Below are 14,891 nucleotides of genomic sequence, written 5' to 3'. Positions count from 1 at the left end.
CGATTGGTACCATCCCCGAGCTTTTACGACCTTCGGAAGAGGTCGACCGACGAAATTCCCCCAAATCTGAGGAGATATTCTTGAATAACTTTTTTTTTGAAGGTCGGAGAGACTTGCAAGTAGGCTCTACCCCCACTAAATGGGGTTGCGCGCATCGATCGGTACCATCCTTGAGCTTCTCCGACTTTCGGAAGGGTTAGGGTTAGGGTTAGGGATGAAAGCACATAGGAGAAAGAGATATTCTTGAATAACTTTTTTTGTGAAGGTCGGAGAGACTTGGAAAGTGGTTGCATCTGGACTAATTTGGGTCCTGCGGATCGATTGGTACCATCCCCGAGCTTTTACGACCTTCGGAAGAGGTCGACCGACGAAATTCCCCCAAATCTGAGGAGATATTCTTGAATAACTTTTTTTTTGAAGGTCGGAGAGACTTGCAAGTAGGCTCTACCCCCACTAAATGGGGTTGCGCGCATCGATCGGTACCATCCTTGAGCTTCTCCGACTTTCGGAAGGGTTAGGGTTAGGGTTAGGGATGAAAGCACATAGGAGAAAGAGATATTCTTGAATAACTTTTTTTGTGAAGGTCGGAGAGACTTGGAAAGTGGTTGCATCTGGACTAATTTGGGTCCTGCAGATCGATTGGTACCATCCCCGAGCTTGTACGACCTTCGGAAGAGGTCGACCGACGAAATTCCCCCAAATCTGAGGAGATATTCTTGAATAACTTTTTTTGTGAAGGTCGGAGAGACTTGCAAGTAGGCTCTACCCCCACTAAATGGGGTAGCGCGCATCGATCGGTACCATCTTTGAGCTTCTCCGACTTTCGGAAGGGTTAGGGTTAGGGTTAGGGATGAAAGCACATAGGAGAAAGAGATATTCTTGAATAACTTTTTTTGTGAAGGTCGGAGAGACTTGCAAGTAGGCTCTACCCCCACTAAATGGGGTAGCGCGCATCGATCGGTACCATCCTTGAGCTTCTCCGACTTTCGGAAGGGTTAGGGTTAGGGTTAGGGATGAAAGCACATAGGAGAAAGAGATATTCTTGAATAACTTTTTTTGTGAAGGTCGGAGAGACTTGCAAGTAGGCTCTACCCCCACTAAATGGGGTAGCGCACATCGATCGGTACCATCCTTGAGCTTCTCCGACTTTCGGAAGGGTTAGGGTTAGGGTTAGGGATGAAAGCACATAGGAGAAAGAGATATTCTTGAATAACTTTTTTTGTGAAGGTCGGAGAGACTTGGAAAGTGGTTGCATCTTGACTAATTTGGGTCCTGCGGATCGATTGGTACCATCCCCGAGCTTGTACGACCTTCGGAAGAGGTCGACCGACGAAATTCCCCCAAATCTGAGGAGATATTCTTGAATAACTTTTTTTTTGAAGGTCGGAGAGACTTGCAAGTAGGCTCTACCCCCACTAAATGGGGTTGCGCGCATCGATCGGTACCATCCTTGAGCTTGTCCGACTTTCGGAAGGGTTAGGGTTAGGGTTAGGGCTGAAAGCACATAGGAGAAAGAGATATTCTTGAATAACTTTTTTTGTGAAGGTCGGAGAGACTTGCAAGTAGGCTTTACCCCCACTAAATGGGGTAGCGCGCATCGATCGGTACCATCCTTGAGCTTCTCCGACTTTTGGAAGGGTTAGGGTTAGGGTTAGGGATGAAAGCACATAGGAGAAAGAGATATTCTTGAATAACTTTTTTTGTGAAGGTCGGAGAGACTTGCAAGTAGGCTCTACCCCCACTAAATGGGGTAGCGCGCATCGATCGGTACCATCCTTGAGCTTCTCCGACTTTCGGAAGGGTTAGGGTTAGGGTTAGGGATGAAAGCACATAGGAGAAAGAGATATTCTTGAATAACTTTTTTTGTGAAGGTCGGAGAGACTTGGAAAGTGGTTGCATCTGGACTAATTTGGGTCCTGCGGATCGATTGGTACCATCCCCGAGCTTGTACGACCTTCGGAAAAGGTCGACCGACGAAATTCCCCCAAATCTGAGGAGATATTCTTGAATAACTTTTTTTGTGAAGGTCGGAGAGACTTGCAAGTAGGCTCTACCCCCACTAAATGGGGTAGCGCGCATCGATCGGTACCATCTTTGAGCTTCTCCGACTTTCGGAAGGGTTAGGGTTAGGGTTAGGGATGAAAGCACATAGGAGAAAGAGATATTCTTGAATAACTTTTTTTGTGAAGGTCGGAGAGACTTGCAAGTAGGCTCTACCCCCACTAAATGGGGTAGCGCACATCGATCGGTACCATCCTTGAGCTTATCCGACTTTCGGAAGGGTTAGGGTTAGGGTTAGGGATGAAAGCACATAGGAGAAAGAGATATTCTTGAATAACTTTTTTTGTGAAGGTCGGAGAGACTTGCAAGTAGGCTCTACCCCCACTAAATGGGGTAGCGCACATCGATCGGTACCATCCTTGAGCTTCTCCGACTTTCGGAAGGGTTAGGGTTAGGGTTAGGGATGAAAGCACATAGGAGAAAGAGATATTCTTGAATAACTTTTTTTGTGAAGGTCGGAGAGACTTGGAAAGTGGTTGCATCTGGACTAATTTGGGTCCTGCGGATCGATTGGTACCATCCCCGAGCTTTTACGACCTTCGGAAGAGGTCGACCGACGAAATTCCCCCAAATCTGAGGAGATATTCTTGAATAACTTTTTTTTTGAAGGTCGGAGAGACTTGCAAGTAGGCTCTACCCCCACTAAATGGGGTTGCGCGCATCGATCGGTACCATCCTTGAGCTTCTCCGACTTTCGGAAGGGTTAGGGTTAGGGTTAGGGATGAAAGCACATAGGAGAAAGAGATATTCTTGAATAACTTTTTTTGTGAAGGTCGGAGAGACTTGCAAGTAGGCTGTACCCCCACTAAATGGGGTAGCGCGCATCGATCGGTACCATCCTTGAGCTTCTCCGACTTTCGGAAGGGTTAGGGTTAGGGTTAGGGATGAAAGCACATAGGAGAAAGAGATATTCTTGAATAACTTTTTTTGTGAAGGTCGGAGAGACTTGGAAAGTGGTTGCATCTGGACTAATTTGGGTCCTGCGGATCGATTGGTACCATCCCCGAGCTTGTATGACCTTCGTAAGAGGTCGACCGACGAAATTCCCCCAAATCTGAGGAGATATTCTTGAATAACTTTTTTTGTGAAGGTCGGAGAGACTTGCAAGTAGGCTCTACCCCCACTAAATGGGGTAGCGCGCATCGATCGGTACCATTTTTGAGCTTCTCCGACTTTCGGAAGGGTTAGGGTTAGGGTTAGGGATGAAAGCACATAGGAGAAAGAGATATTCTTGAATAACTTTTTTTGTGAAGGTCGGAGAGACTTGCAAGTAGGCTCTACCCCCACTAAATGGGGTAGCGCGCATCGATCGGTACCATCCTTGAGCTTCTCCGACTTTCGGAAGGGTTAGGGTTAGGGTTAGGGATGAAAGCACATAGGAGAAAGAGATATTCTTGAATAACTTTTTTTGTGAAGGTCGGAGAGACTTGGAAAGTGGTTGCATCTGGACTAATTTGGGTCCTGCGGATCGATTGGTACCATCCCCGAGCTTGTACGACCTTCGGAAGAGGTCGACCGACGAAATTCCCCCAAATCTGAGGAGATATTCTTGAATAACTTTTTTTGTGAAGGTCGGAGAGACTTGCAAGTAGGCTCTACCCCCACTAAATGGGGTAGCGCGCATCGATCGGTACCATCCTTGAGCTTCTCCGACTTTCGGAAGGGTTAGGGTTAGGGTTAGGGATGAAAGCACATAGGAGAAAGAGATATTCTTGAATAACTTTTTTTGTGAAGGTCGGAGAGACTTGGAAAGTGGTTGCATCTGGACTAATTTGGGTCCTGCGGATCGATTGGTACCATCCCCGAGCTTGTACGACCTTCGGAAGAGGTCGACCGACGAAATTCCCCCAAATCTGAGGAGATATTCTTGAATAACTTTTTTTTGAAGGTCGGAGAGACTTGCAAGTAGGCTCTACCCCCACTAAATGGGGTAGCGCGCATCGATCGGTACCATCCTTGAGCTTCTCCGACTTTCGGAAGGGTTAGGGTTAGGGTTAGGGATGAAAGCACATAGGAGAAAGAGATATTCTTGAATAACTTTTTTTGTGAAGGTCGGAGAGACTTGCAAGTAGGCTCTACCCCCACTAAATGGGGTAGCGCGCATCGATCGGTACCATCCTTGAGCTTCTCTGACTTTCGGAAGGGTTAGGGTTAGGGTTAGGGATGAAAGCACATAGGAGAAAGAGATATTCTTGAATAACTTTTTTTGTGAAGGTCGGAGAGACTTGCAAGTAGGCTCTACCCCCACTAAATGGGGTAGCGCGCATCGATCGGTACCATCCTTGAGCTTCTCCGACTTTTGGAAGGGTTAGGGTTAGGGTTAGGGATGAAAGCACATAGGAGAAAGAGATATTCTTGAATAACTTTTTTTGTGAAGGTCGGAGAGACTTGGAAAGTGGTTGCATCTGGACTAATTTGGGTCCTGCAGATCGATTGGTACCATCCCCGAGCTTGTACGACCTTCGGAAGAGGTCGACCGACGAAATTCCCCCAAATCTGAGGAGATATTCTTGAATAACTTTTTTTGTGAAGGTCGGAGAGACTTGCAAGTAGGCTCTACCCCCACTAAATGGGGTAGCGCGCATCGATCGGTACCATCTTTGAGCTTCTCCGACTTTCGGAAGGGTTAGGGTTAGGGTTAGGGATGAAAGCACATAGGAGAAAGAGATATTCTTGAATAACTTTTTTTGTGAAGGTCGGAGAGACTTGCAAGTAGGCTCTACCCCCACTAAATGGGGTAGCGCACATCGATCGGTACCATCTTTGAGCTTCTCCGACTTTCGGAAGGGTTAGGGTTAGGGTTAGGGATGAAAGCACATAGGAGAAAGAGATATTCTTGAATAACTTTTTTTGTGAAGGTCGGAGAGACTTGCAAGTAGGCTCTACCCCCACTAAATGGGGTAGCGCACATCGATCGGTACCATCCTTGAGCTTCTCCGACTTTCGGAAGGGTTAGGGTTAGGGTTAGGGATGAAAGCACATAGGAGAAAGAGATATTCTTGAATAACTTTTTTTGTGAAGGTCGGAGAGACTTGGAAAGTGGTTGCATCTGGACTAATTTGGGTCCTGCGGATCGATTGGTACCATCCCCGAGCTTGTACGACCTTCGGAAGAGGTCGACCGACGAAATTCCCCCAAATCTGAGGAGATATTCTTGAATAACTTTTTTTTTGAAGGTCGGAGAGACTTGCAAGTAGGCTCTACCCCCACTAAATGGGGTTGCGCGCATCGATCGGTACCATCCTTGAGCTTCTCCGACTTTCGGAAGGGTTAGGGTTAGGGTTAGGGATGAAAGCACATAGGAGAAAGAGATATTCTTGAATAACTTTTTTTGTGAAGGTCGGAGAGACTTGCAAGTAGGCTCTACCCCCACTAAATGGGGTAGCGCGCATCGATCGGTACCATCCTTGAGCTTCTCCGACTTTCGGAAGGGTTAGGGTTAGGGTTAGGGATGAAAGCACATAGGAGAAAGAGATATTCTTGAATAACTTTTTTTGTGAAGGTCGGAGAGACTTGCAAGTAGGCTCTACCCCCACTAAATGGGGTAGCGCACATCGATCGGTACCATCCTTGAGCTTCTCCGACTTTCGGAAGGGTTAGGGTTAGGGTTAGGGATGAAAGCACATAGGAGAAAGAGATATTCTTGAATAACTTTTTTTGTGAAGGTCGGAGAGACTTGGAAAGTGGTTGCATCTTGACTAATTTGGGTCCTGCGGATCGATTGGTACCATCCCCGAGCTTGTACGACCTTCGGAAGAGGTCGACCGACGAAATTCCCCCAAATCTGAGGAGATATTCTTGAATAACTTTTTTTTTGAAGGTCGGAGAGACTTGCAAGTAGGCTCTACCCCCACTAAATGGGGTTGCGCGCATCGATCGGTACCATCCTTGAGCTTCTCCGACTTTCGGAAGGGTTAGGGTTAGGGTTAGGGCTGAAAGCACATAGGAGAAAGAGATATTCTTGAATAACTTTTTTTGTGAAGGTCGGAGAGACTTGCAAGTAGGCTCTACCCCCACTAAATGGGGTAGCGCGCATCGATCGGTACCATCCTTGAGCTTCTCTGACTTTCGGAAGGGTTAGGGTTAGGGTTAGGGATGAAAGCACATAGGAGAAAGAGATATTCTTGAATAACTTTTTTTGTGAAGGTCGGAGAGACTTGCAAGTAGGCTCTACCCCCACTAAATGGGGTAGCGCGCATCGATCGGTACCATCTTTGAGCTTCTCCGACTTTTGGAAGGGTTAGGGTTAGGGTTAGGGATGAAAGCACATAGGAGAAAGAGATATTCTTGAATAACTTTTTTTGTGAAGGTCGTAGAGACTTGGAAAGTGGTTGCATCTGGACTAATTTGGGTCCTGCGGATCGATTGGTACCATCCCCGAGCTTGTACGACCTTCGGAAGAGGTCGACCGACGAAATTCCCCCAAATCTGAGGAGATATTCTTGAATAACTTTTTTTGTGAAGGTCGGAGAGACTTGCAAGTAGGCTCTACCCCCACTAAATGGGGTAGCGCGCATCGATCGGTACCATCTTTGAGCTTCTCCGACTTTCGGAAGGGTTAGGGTTAGGGTTAGGGATGAAAGCACATAGGAGAAAGAGATATTCTTGAATAACTTTTTTTGTGAAGGTCGGAGAGACTTGCAAGTAGGCTCTACCCCCACTAAATGGGGTAGCGCGCATCGATCGGTACCATCCTTGAGCTTCTCCGACTTTCGGAAGGGTTAGGGTTAGGGTTAGGGATGAAAGCACATAGGAGAAAGAGATATTCTTGAATAACTTTTTTTGTGAAGGTCGGAGAGACTTGCAAGTAGGCTCTACCCCCACTAAATGGGGTAGCGCACATCGATCGGTACCATCCTTGAGCTTCTCCGACTTTTGGAAGGGTTAGGGTTAGGGTTAGGGATGAAAGCACATAGGAGAAAGAGATATTCTTGAATAACTTTTTTTGTGAAGGTCGGAGAGACTTGGAAAGTGGTTGCATCTGGACTAATTTGGGTCCTGCAGATCGATTGGTACCATCCCCGAGCTTGTACGACCTTCGGAAGAGGTCGACCGACGAAATTCCCCCAAATCTGAGGAGATATTCTTGAATAACTTTTTTTTTGAAGGTCGGAGAGACTTGCAAGTAGGCTCTACCCCCACTAAATGGGGTTGCGCGCATCGATCGGTACCATCCTTGAGCTTCTCCGACTTTCGGAAGGGTTAGGGTTAGGGCTGAAAGCACATAGGAGAAAGAGATATTCTTGAATAACTTTTTTTGTGAAGGTCGGAGAGACTTGCAAGTAGGCTCTACCCCCACTAAATGGGGTAACGCGCATCGATCGGTACCATCCTTGAGCTTCTCCGACTTTCGGAAGGGTTAGGGTTAGGGTTAGGGATGAAAGCACATAGGAGAAAGAGATATTCTTGAATAACTTTTTTTGTGAAGGTCGGAGAGACTTGCAAGTAGGCTCTACCCCCACTAAATGGGGTAGCGCGCATCGATCGGTACCATCCTTGAGCTTCTCCGACTTTCGGAAGGGTTAGGGTTAGGGTTAGGGATGAAAGCACATAGGAGAAAGAGATATTCTTGAATAACTTTTTTTGTGAAGGTCGGAGAGACTTGGAAAGTGGTTGCATCTGGACTAATTTGGGTCCTGCGGATCGATTGGTACCATCCCCGAGCTTGTACGACCTTCGGAAAAGGTCGACCGACGAAATTCCCCCAAATCTGAGGAGATATTCTTGAATAACTTTTTTTGTGAAGGTCGGAGAGACTTGCAAGTAGGCTCTACCCCCACTAAATGGGGTAGCGCGCATCGATCGGTACCATCTTTGAGCTTCTCCGACTTTCGGAAGGGTTAGGGTTAGGGTTAGGGATGAAAGCACATAGGAGAAAGAGATATTCTTGAATAACTTTTTTTGTGAAGGTCGGAGAGACTTGCAAGTAGGCTTTACCCCCACTAAATGGGGTAGCGCGCATCGATCGGTACCATCCTTGAGCTTCTCCGACTTTCGGAAGGGTTAGGGTTAGGGTTAGGGATGAAAGCACATAGGAGAAAGAGATATTCTTGAATAACTTTTTTTGTGAAGGTCGGAGAGACTTGCAAGTAGGCTCTACCCCCACTAAATGGGGTAGCGCACATCGATCGGTACCATCCTTGAGCTTCTCCGACTTTCGGAAGGGTTAGGGTTAGGGTTAGGGATGAAAGCACATAGGAGAAAGAGATATTCTTGAATAACTTTTTTTGTGAAGGTCGGAGAGACTTGGAAAGTGGTTGCATCTGGACTAATTTGGGTCCTGCGGATCGATTGGTACCATCCCCGAGCTTTTACGACCTTCGGAAGAGGTCGACCGACGAAATTCCCCCAAATCTGAGGAGATATTCTTGAATAACTTTTTTTTTGAAGGTCGGAGAGACTTGCAAGTAGGCTCTACCCCCACTAAATGGGGTTGCGCGCATCGATCGGTACCATCCTTGAGCTTCTCCGACTTTCGGAAGGGTTAGGGTTAGGGCTGAAAGCACATAGGAGAAAGAGATATTCTTGAATAACTTTTTTTGTGAAGGTCGGAGAGACTTGCAAGTAGGCTCTACCCCCACTAAATGGGGTAACGCGCATCGATCGGTACCATCCTTGAGCTTCTCCGACTTTCGGAAGGGTTAGGGTTAGGGTTAGGGATGAAAGCACATAGGAGAAAGAGATATTCTTGAATAACTTTTTTTGTGAAGGTCGGAGAGACTTGCAAGTAGGCTCTACCCCCACTAAATGGGGTAGCGCGCATCGATCGGTACCATCCTTGAGCTTCTCCGACTTTCGGAAGGGTTAGGGTTAGGGTTAGGGATGAAAGCACATAGGAGAAAGAGATATTCTTGAATAACTTTTTTTGTGAAGGTCGGAGAGACTTGGAAAGTGGTTGCATCTGGACTAATTTGGGTCCTGCGGATCGATTGGTACCATCCCCGAGCTTGTACGACCTTCGGAAAAGGTCGACCGACGAAATTCCCCCAAATCTGAGGAGATATTCTTGAATAACTTTTTTTGTGAAGGTCGGAGAGACTTGCAAGTAGGCTCTACCCCCACTAAATGGGGTAGCGCGCATCGATCGGTACCATCTTTGAGCTTCTCCGACTTTCGGAAGGGTTAGGGTTAGGGTTAGGGATGAAAGCACATAGGAGAAAGAGATATTCTTGAATAACTTTTTTTGTGAAGGTCGGAGAGACTTGCAAGTAGGCTTTACCCCCACTAAATGGGGTAGCGCGCATCGATCGGTACCATCCTTGAGCTTCTCCGACTTTCGGAAGGGTTAGGGTTAGGGTTAGGGATGAAAGCACATAGGAGAAAGAGATATTCTTGAATAACTTTTTTTGTGAAGGTCGGAGAGACTTGCAAGTAGGCTCTACCCCCACTAAATGGGGTAGCGCACATCGATCGGTACCATCCTTGAGCTTCTCCGACTTTCGGAAGGGTTAGGGTTAGGGTTAGGGATGAAAGCACATAGGAGAAAGAGATATTCTTGAATAACTTTTTTTGTGAAGGTCGGAGAGACTTGGAAAGTGGTTGCATCTGGACTAATTTGGGTCCTGCGGATCGATTGGTACCATCCCCGAGCTTTTACGACCTTCGGAAGAGGTCGACCGACGAAATTCCCCCAAATCTGAGGAGATATTCTTGAATAACTTTTTTTTTGAAAGTCGGAGAGACTTGCAAGTAGGCTCTACCCCCACTAAATGGGGTTGCGCGCATCGATCGGTACCATCCTTGAGCTTCTCCGACTTTCGGAAGGGTTAGGGTTAGGGATGAAAGCACATAGGAGAAAGAGATATTCTTGAATAACTTTTTTTGTGAAGGTCGGAGAGACTTGCAAGTAGGCTGTACCCCCACTAAATGGGGTAGCGCGCATCGATCGGTACCATCCTTGAGCTTCTCCGACTTTCGGAAGGGTTAGGGTTAGGGTTAGGGATGAAAGCACATAGGAGAAAGAGATATTCTTGAATAACTTTTTTTGTGAAGGTCGGAGAGACTTGGAAAGTGGTTGCATCTGGACTAATTTGGGTCCTGCAGATCGATTGGTACCATCCCCGAGCTTGTATGACCTTCGGAAGAGGTCGACCGACGAAATTCCCCCAAATCTGAGGAGATATTCTTGAATAACTTTTTTTGTGAAGGTCGGAGAGACTTGCAAGTAGGCTCTACCCCCACTAAATGGGGTAGCGCGCATCGATCGGTACCATCTTTGAGCTTCTCCGACTTTCGGAAGGGTTAGGGTTAGGGTTAGGGATGAAAGCACATAGGAGAAAGAGATATTCTTGAATAACTTTTTTTGTGAAGGTCGGAGAGACTTGCAAGTAGGCTGTACCCCCACTAAATGGGGTAGCGCGCATCGATCGGTACCATCCTTGAGCTTCTCCGACTTTCGGAAGGGTTAGGGTTAGGGTTAGGGATGAAAGCACATAGGAGAAAGAGATATTCTTGAATAACTTTTTTTGTGAAGGTCGGAGAGACTTGGAAAGTGGTTGCATCTGGACTAATTTGGGTCCTGCAGATCGATTGGTACCATCCCCGAGCTTGTATGACCTTCGGAAGAGGTCGACCGACGAAATTCCCCCAAATCTGAGGAGATATTCTTGAATAACTTTTTTTGTGAAGGTCGGAGAGACTTGCAAGTAGGCTCTACCCCCACTAAATGGGGTAGCGCGCATCGATCGGTACCATCTTTGAGCTTCTCCGACTTTCGGAAGGGTTAGGGTTAGGGTTAGGGATGAAAGCACATAGGAGAAAGAGATATTCTTGAATAACTTTTTTTGTGAAGGTCGGAGAGACTTGCAGGTAGGCTCTACCCCCACTAAATGGGGTAGCGCGCATCGATCAGTACCATCCTTGAGCTTCTCCGACTTTCGGAAGGGTTAGGGTTAGGGTTAGGGATGAAAGCACATAGGAGAAAGAGATATTCTTGAATAACTTTTTTTGTGAAGGTCGGAGAGACTTGGAAAGTGGTTGCATCTGGACTAATTTGGGTCCTGCGGATCGATTGGTACCATCCCCGAGCTTGTACGACCTTCGAAAGAGGTCGACCGACGAAATTCCCCCAAATCTGAGGAGATATTCTTGAATAACTTTTTTTGTGAAGGTCGGAGAGACTTGCAAGTAGGCCTTTACCCCCACTAAATTGGGTAGCGCGCATCGATCGGTACCATCCTTGAGCTTCTCCGACTTTCGGAAGGGTTAGGGTTAGGGTTAGGGATGAAAGCACATAGGAGAAAGAGATATTCTTGAATAACTTTTTTTGTGAAGGTCGGAGAGACTTGGAAAGTGGTTGCATCTGGACTAATTTGGGTCCTGCGGATCGATTGGTACCATCCCCGAGCTTGTACGACCTTCGGAAGAGGTCGACCGACGAAATTCCCCCAAATCTGAGGAGATATTCTTGAATAACTTTTTTTTGAAGGTCGGAGAGACTTGCAAGTAGGCTCTACCCCCACTAAATGGGGTAGCGCGCATCGATCGGTACCATCCTTGAGCTTCTTTGACTTTCGGAAGGGTTAGGGTTAGGGTTAGGGATGAAAGCACATAGGAGAAAGAGATATTCTTGAATAACTTTTTTTGTGAAGGTCGGAGAGACTTGCAAGTAGGCTCTACCCCCACTAAATGGGGTAGCGCGCATCGATCGGTACCATCCTTGAGCTTCTCCGACTTTCGGAAGGGTTAGGGTTAGGGTTAGGGATGAAAGCACATAGGAGAAAGAGATATTCTTGAATAACGTTTTTTGTGAAGGTCGGAGAGACTTGCAAGTAGGCTGTACCCCCACTAAATGGGGTAGCGCGCATCGATCGGTACCATCCTTGAGCTTCTCCGACTTTCGGAAGGGTTAGGGTTAGGGTTAGGGATGAAAGCACATAGGAGAAAGAGATATTCTTGAATAACTTTTTTTGTGAAGGTCGGAGAGACTTGGAAAGTGGTTGCATCTGGACTAATTTGGGTCCTGCGGATCGATTGGTACCATCCCCGAGCTTGTATGACCTTCGGAAGAGGTCGACCGACGAAATTCCCCCAAATCTGAGGAGATATTCTTGAATAACTTTTTTTGTGAAGGTCGGAGAGACTTGCAAGTAGGCTCTACCCCCACTAAATGGGGTAGCGCGCATCGATCGGTACCATCCTTGAGCTTCTCCGACTTTCGGAAGGGTTAGGGTTAGGGTTAGGGATGAAAGCACATAGGAGAAAGAGATATTCTTGAATAACTTTTTTTGTGAAGGTCGGAGAGACTTGCAAGTAGGCTCTACCCCCACTAAATGGGGTAGCGCGCATCGATCGGTACCATCCTTGAGCTTCTCCGACTTTCGGAAGGGTTAGGGTTAGGGTTAGGGATGAAAGCACATAGGAGAAAGAGATATTCTTGAATAACTTTTTTTGTGAAGGTCGGAGAGACTTGGAAAGTGGTTGCATCTGGACTAATTTGGGTCCTGCGGATCGATTGGTACCATCCCCGAGCTTGTACGACCTTCGGAAGAGGTCGACCGACGAAATTCCCCCAAATCTGAGGAGATATTCTTGAATAACTTTTTTTGTGAAGGTCGGAGAGACTTGCAAGTAGGCTCTACCCCCACTAAATGGGGTAGCGCGCATCGATCGGTACCATCCTTGAGCTTCTCCGACTTTCGGAAGGGTTAGGGTTAGGGTTAGGGATGAAAGCACATAGGAGAAAGAGATATTCTTGAATAACTTTTTTTGTGAAGGTCGGAGAGACTTGGAAAGTGGTTGCATCTGGACTAATTTGGGTCCTGCGGATCGATTGGTACCATCCCCAAGCTTGTACGACCTTCGGAAGAGGTCGACCGACAAAATTCCCCCAAATCTGAGGAGATATTCTTGAATAACTTTTTTTTGAAGGTCGGAGAGACTTGCAAGTAGGCTCTACCCCCACTAAATGGGGTAGCGCGCATCGATCGGTACCATCCTTGAGCTTCTCCGACTTTCGGAAGGGTTAGGGTTAGGGTTAGGGATGAAAGCACATAGGAGAAAGAGATATTCTTGAATAACTTTTTTTGTGAAGGTCGGAGAGACTTGCAAGTAGGCTCTACCCCCACTAAATGGGGTAGCGCGCATCGATTGGTACCATCCTTGAGCTTCTCCGACTTTCGGAAGGGTTAGGGTTAGTGTTAGGGATGAAAGCACATAGGAGAAAGAGATATTCTTGAATAACTTTTTTTGTGAAGGTCGGAGAGACTTGCAAGTAGGCTCTACCCCCACTAAATGGGGTAGCGCACATCGATCTGTACCATCCTTGAGCTTCTCCGACTTTCGGAAGGGTTAGGGTCAGGGTTAGGGATGAAAGCACATAGGAGAAAGAGATATTCTTGAATAACTTTTTTTGTGAAGGTCGGAGAGACTTGGAAAGTGGTTGCATCTGGACTAATTTGGGTCCTGCGGATCGATTGGTACCATCCCCGAGCTTGTACGACCTTCGGAAGAGGTCGACCGACGAAATTCCCCCAAATCTGAGGAGATATTCTTGAATAACTTTTTTTTTGAAGGTCGGAGAGACTTGCAAGTAGGCTCTACCCCCACTAAATGGGGTTGCGCGCATCGATCGGTACCATCCTTGAGCTTCTCCGACTTTCGGAAGGGTTAGGGTTAGGGTTAGGGATGAAAGCACATAGGAGAAAGAGATATTCTTGAATAACTTTTTTTGTGAAGGTCGGAGAGACTTGCAAGTAGGCTCTACCCCCACTAAATGGGGTAGCGCGCATCGATCGGTACCATCCTTGAGCTTCTCCGACTTTCTGAAGGGTTAGGGTTAGGGTTAGGGATGAAAGCACATAGGAGAAAGAGATATTCTTGAATAACTTTTTTTGTGAAGGTCGGAGAGACTTGGAAAGTGGTTGCATCTGGACTAATTTGGGTCCTGCGGATCGATTGGTACCATCCCCGAGCTTGTACGACCTTCGGAAGAGGTCGACCGACGAAATTCCCCCAAATCTGAGGAGATATTCTTGAATAACTTTTTTTGTGAAGGTCGGAGAGACTTGCAAGTAGGCTCTACCCCCACTAAATGGGGTAGCGCGCATCGATCGGTACCATCCTTGAGCTTCTCCGACTTTCGGAAGGGTTAGGGTTAGGGTTAGGGATGAAAGCACATAGGAGAAAGAGATATTCTTGAATAACTTTTTTTGTGAAGGTCAAAGAGACTTGGAAAGTGGTTGCATCTGGACTAATTTGGGTCCTGCGGATCGATTGGTACCATCCCCGAGCTTGTACGACCTTCGGAAGAGGTCGACCGACGAAATTCCCCCAAATCTGAGGAGATATTCTTGAATAACTTTTTTTTGAAGGTCGGAGAGACTTGCAAGTAGGCTCTACCCCCACTAAATGGGGTAGCGCGCATCGATCGGTACCATCCTTGAGCTTCTCCGACTTTCGGAAGGGTTAGGGTTAGGGTTAGGGATGAAAGCACATAGGAGAAAGAGATATTCTTGAATAACTTTTTTTGTGAAGGTCGGAGAGACTTGCAAGTAGGCTCTACCCCCACTAAATGGGGTAGCGCACATCGATCAGTACCATCCTTGAGCTTCTCCGACTTTCGGAAGGGTTAGGGTTAGGGTTAGGGATGAAAGCACATAGGAGAAAGAGATATTCTTGAATAACTTTTTTTGTGAAGGTCGGAGAGACTTGGAAAGTGGTTGCATCTGGACTAATTTGGGTCCTGCGGATCGATTGGTACCATCCCCGAGCTTGTACGACCTTCGGAAGAGGTCGACCGACGAAATTCCCCCAAATCTGAGGAGATATTCTTGAATAACTTTTTTTTTGAAGGTCGGAGAGACTTGCAAGTAGGCTCTACCCCCACTAAA

This window comes from Limanda limanda, unplaced genomic scaffold (assembly GCF_963576545.1).
Source record: "Limanda limanda unplaced genomic scaffold, fLimLim1.1 SCAFFOLD_31, whole genome shotgun sequence".
Taxonomy (NCBI): domain Eukaryota; kingdom Metazoa; phylum Chordata; class Actinopteri; order Pleuronectiformes; family Pleuronectidae; genus Limanda; species Limanda limanda.
The sequence above is the reverse complement of the archived record's forward strand: the minus strand, read 5'-3'. Positions refer to the sequence as shown.